Source organism: Diachasmimorpha longicaudata, unplaced genomic scaffold (genome assembly GCF_034640455.1).
Source record: "Diachasmimorpha longicaudata isolate KC_UGA_2023 unplaced genomic scaffold, iyDiaLong2 ctg00000094.1, whole genome shotgun sequence".
NCBI lineage: Eukaryota > Metazoa > Arthropoda > Insecta > Hymenoptera > Braconidae > Diachasmimorpha > Diachasmimorpha longicaudata.
This window is the reverse complement of record NW_026973917.1, coordinates 212,501-217,500: the sequence shown is the minus strand read 5'-3', so window position 1 is coordinate 217,500 and position 5,000 is coordinate 212,501. Positions and strand designations below refer to the sequence as shown.

Sequence of the window (5,000 nt, the reverse complement as noted above, 5' to 3'; positions counted from 1 at the left end):
CGTCATCTAATTAGTGACGCGCATGAATGGATTAACGACGATTCTCGCTGTCCCTACCTACTCCCCGCAGGGGGGAAAGGGGGGGGGCAACCCCCCCTGGACCACGGGCATGACGAACCCGCGGACCCTGAGTCCAACTGGGAGCCTCCCGACACGCTCGAACGCATTTGAAATACGATTGTGCTTCGTGTGCACTTCACTGGGGACCAAAAACCTCGAGATGGTTCTATCTCTACTAGCCGGACCACCAGTTGAGGTTGTACAGGGGTACTTGAAGTAAGGATAATGCCAAGTGCGTGGTGTGTGTTCCTAGTTGTTTTGATAATAATTCGATAATATTACCAAATATAAAGATGGAAACCGAACCATGGAAATCGGTACCTCGCTGAGTCCTAAATTCCATCAGATGTTCTTTTGACTGTAATGGCATCCGTTGTGAATTTGGGAAACGGACCATTGAGGGGCAGTAATGCGTGAGGTCCTACAAATCTGGGCTTAGGCCAGGGACCACCTCCCCGTGGTTCCCCGTGGGTGCAATTCCAGTCCTTTTCAATCAGAAAAGTGCTGTCATTGTAGCGAAGTGTCCCCCAGCTTGCTGGCAGATCTGGATTTTTCCAAGACCGGAGAAACTTGGCAGAGGGGTCACGTTTTCCGGAAACCATAACCCGGCAGGGTTGTTTCCTTATAGCGGCATTGAATGTCCCTACCTACTCGTCCCGCAGGGGGTATAATGGCGGGTAAAACCGCCCTTACACACGGGGTGTGACGACCCCGCGGTCCCTGAGTCGAACTTGGTGTAAGGATTGGGATCCCCCTTTTGGGGGGTCTCAATAATTACACCTAGGGGGGTTGCGGGTGCAGGGTGAGTCCCTGTACCCATGGGGGGTTTCGGAGGGGGGGGGGGGGTCGCGAATTGGGTCGCGAGGGAGGGCGAAATCGGCCGGTGGAGGGGTGGTTCCACGTGGTGGAGGGGTGGGTCCACGTGGCGGAGGGCGAAATCGGCGGGTGGAGGGGCGCGAGACCTACTTACTGGTGGGTTCGGAGGGGGAGGGTCGCGGATTTGGTCACGGTGGGGTGGGCCGGACTTCGGGAAACGCGAGGGAGCGCGAAATCGGCTGGTGGAGGGGTGGTTCCTCGTGGTGGAGGGCGGGATCGGTTGGTGGACGGGTAATTCCACGCGTGGGTGGGGGTCCGGGGGGACTGGCTGCTTCGCAGTGCGAAGGGCATGGACGCTGCGGTTCTCGCCAGTAGTTCCAGCCACGCGTTAGTAGTCGGAACCTCCCGCAACGGTGGAGGCCGGCGAAAACGCGACGCCACACGCGGGGGTTGGGTCAGGGGGAGCGGGTGGGTATCCCTCGGAAAAGGGACGGTTCGCGGGGTAGTGCGGGGGAGGGGGGACTGGCTGCTTCGCAGTGCGAAGGGCATGGACATTGCGGTTCTCGCAACTAGTTCCAGCCACGCGCTAGTAGTTGGAACCTCCCGCAACGGTGGAGGCCGGCGAAAACGCGACGCCACACGTGGGGCTGGGTCTCAGGGGGAGTGGGTGGGTATCCCTCGGGAAAGGGACGGTTCGCGGGGTGGGTCGTCGGTTGGGATGGGTGGGTTCCCCCTTTCTGTGGGTCTGCTCCCTCTCTGCTCCTCTTTCGAGGGGAGTCGAGGTGGAGCACTCCTTCAGCGCCTCCACCGGGCCCCGATCCGAGCTCCCCAGCTCGGCGGGAACCGGAAGGCCCCCTCCCAGGGACGGTGCTCTGCGTCCCGAGCTACCCAGCTCGGTGCCGCGGGGAACCGCCCCCTCTAATCCTTAATCCTCTTATTCATTCTTTTTCTTGTACTTTTCAGCTTTTCAGCTCTTGCCTTTCGGCACGGCCGGCGACCGAATCGTCTACTTTCAACCATGGCAGAGCATTCATTGAAATCTATTCCGGAGTCTAAGCTGCCCCCAATCGGATCTCCGGGGGGGCACAATAATGCGTCCGTCGTGCGGCGAAGTCTGCGCATCGCTTCCCAGCATGCCAGAGGATCTTCTACAGCGGCTACATCGAGGGACCCAAGGAGGGTGGTGCCCTCAAGGGTTCGTAGTCGCCCGCCGTGCGCCGGGGTACTGCCCTCCCGACGAGGGAAAGGTTCCAGCCTTCGTGCTGTCCACGAGGACGTCGAGGACGTCGCAGACATCGAGGGACTGACTGCGCAGCCGAGTCAGCCAACGCCGGAATCTTCAAGAACTTCAACCGGTGAGTCCACTCAATTATTAGGTAGGGTTCGCGAGTGCCACGTTAGCTTAAGTAGGATCGATAGTCATCGCGTCGCGACCGGAGGCTCACCGGTACCCCCCGTTCCAATAGGTCATCCTCCCCGTACCCCCGCGATCGAGGGACCGGGCGCGCAACGCGACGTTAGAATACTGCAATTGAACATGTCCCGCTCAATTGCAGTAACCGGGGAGGTCTTCCAGTTAATTCGCAAAGAGCGTCTGGACATATTGTTGCTCCAGGAGCCGTATGCCATTCGTGAGGCGAACACCTGGGCCATCCGCGGCCTAGGAGTCGGAATGCGTATTGCCGCGAGCTCAACGGAGCGACCGTGGGCGGCCGTCGTTGCGTGCAACTCCATCGTGGAGATTGCTTACGTGTCCCAATTAAGTAATGCACATTGCGTTTGTGCTGAAGCCCGCGTCCCCGGTGGATCCTTCTTCGTCGTCTCCAGTTATTTTCAATACTCGGACGACATAGAAATCCACCTGAGGCAGCTTGAAAAGGTTCTCAGCTGTCTCAGGGGTCGCCGCGTTCTGGTGGCGGCCGATTCCAACGCCCAACACTCCCTTTGGAGCCCCAGGACCACTGACCGTGGTGTCCTCCTGGGCGAGCTCATCGAGTCTTTCGGTCTCCGCGTCGCGAATGATGCTAGGCAGGGCCCAACCTTCAGGAGTGCCGCAGGTACGTCGTTCATCGACGTCACACTGGCCACCCCTGGCATGTATAAATTCATACGTGCATGGAGGTTGGAGGACGAGTGGTCCACCGGTGACCACACGTCGGTTTTCTTTCGTTTAGCGATCCGGAGTTCCTCACAGCGCGTCAATAACTCGGGAGTCGGCGAGGGCTCTACCATGCGGTTCAACGTTCGTCGGGCCGACTGGGAAAAGTTCGAAGCGACCCTCGATGAGGAGGCCCGTGAGAAACTCGCGGACCATCCGCTGGATTCTACAGCGGATGTTGAGAGAATGGCAGAAGTACTGGGTGACGTACTCACCAAAGCCTGCCAAGATTCGATGCCGCGCCGCAGACATTACCGTCGCGCGAATCCGTGGTGGACCGAGGAGCTGACCAGCAAACGCAAACTGGTCAGTCGTCTCCGAAATGGCTACCGAAGGGAGACTAACCCTGACGCGCGAAAAATTAAACAGAGTAGGTATCGTGTAGTCCTGCGAGCGTATACCAGGCTACTTAGGACATCTAAGGAAAATAGCTGGCGCGGATATATCACGACGGAAAGCAACGCGAATCCCTGGGGCTTTCACTACAAATACGCGGCTGATAAATTGCGCGTAGGCACGGTCCTCAGCACACTTAGAACCGCGAATGGCACGACACTTACAATGCGTGAGACTGCTGAGGTCCTGTTGGACACACACGTACCCGACGACGACCCCAACGCAGACACACCGGAACAGACCGACATCCGCGAACGCGTGAAGAACCTAAGGGTTGAAACAGAGGACGCACGAGACTTGACGGACGACCAACTTAAGGGTCTCGTCAAGACCCTTAAGAATGACAAAGCCCCAGGATGCGATTTAGTTGAGGTTAGAGTCCTAAAAGTCGCGGTCATGAGGATGCCTCACATCTTCACGCGACTCTTCAACGCCTGCCTTAAGCACGGCGTTTTCCCCACCGTTTGGAAAGTCGGCGCACTTCGTGCTCTCCTCAAAGGAGCTCACAAGGATGCGTCCGACCCCAAATCGTACCGTCCCATTTGCCTCTTGTCGGTTGTCGGGAAATTTTTCGAAAAGGTCCTTCACGGGATCCTTACGGCGAAAGTCCTTACTGAGGACAAAATATCAGGACGTCAATATGGCTTTCTGCCTGGACGATCCACGGAAGACGCGATAGTAGAGTTGCGTGAATTAGTCGAGCGCGGTAACGACAAGAGGTACGTCATTGGACTCCTATTCGATATCTCAGGAGCCTTTGACAACGTGTGGTGGCCCCTAGTCCTCCAGTCTTTGGCGGATCGAGACTGCCCGAAGAATGTCTTTGAAGTGCTCCGGAGCTACTTCGGCAATCGGACTGTCAAGATCGCCTGGAGCGACCAAGAGGTTTCCAAGCCGGCCACGCGGGGCTGTCCGCAAGGATCAGTCCTCGGCCCCGCCTGCTGGAATCTCATGTTCGATGCCCTCCTCAAGAGCATCGAGCAGAATTTTGGTGAGATCGAAGTCGCCTACGCGGACGACCTTATCGCGGTCGTATCGGCCGACTCGCGTAAGGAAATAGAGAGGATAGGCCGAGCCGTCGCCGAACACATCGCGTCGTGGTGCGCGTCAGCGAAGCTCGAACTGTCGAGGAGCAAGACAGAGGCAATTGTCCTGTCATGCAACTCGCAGAAGAGAGCGCCGCTGGTGCGGTACAGGTGGGATCGGGCGCGAAGGACACGCCGACGCGTGAAACCGGTGTTGGATATCCGCCCACCCGAGATTAGACTCTCCGGGGAGAAGATTCAGTTTAAGGATAGCGTCAGGTACCTCGGGGTACATTTTAATAGGAACATGCGGGTCCGGACCCATACACGATACATTCAAGAAAAAGCTAGGGTCCTCTTCACTCGGCTATCGGCCCTAATGCACAAGCATTGGGGACTCCGATACCGATCGGTTAAGTTAGTATTTCAGGGCGTTTTTCAGGCTGTCGCGTCGTATGCAGCCCACGGGTGGGTGGACCGGTGCACACCGTACGACATAAAGAAACTCCGTACCGCGCAAAGGAGCGCGCTGCTGACAGTGACTG

At 57.7% G+C, this 5,000-nt stretch overlaps 1 pseudogene; it reads left to right on the top strand.

Moving 5' to 3' along the window:
* The window catches only part of LOC135171749 (large subunit ribosomal RNA), a 2,841-nt pseudogene extending 2,740 nt beyond the window's left edge, over positions 1-101 (top strand).
* Positions 102-5,000: the final 4,899 nt, after the last annotated feature.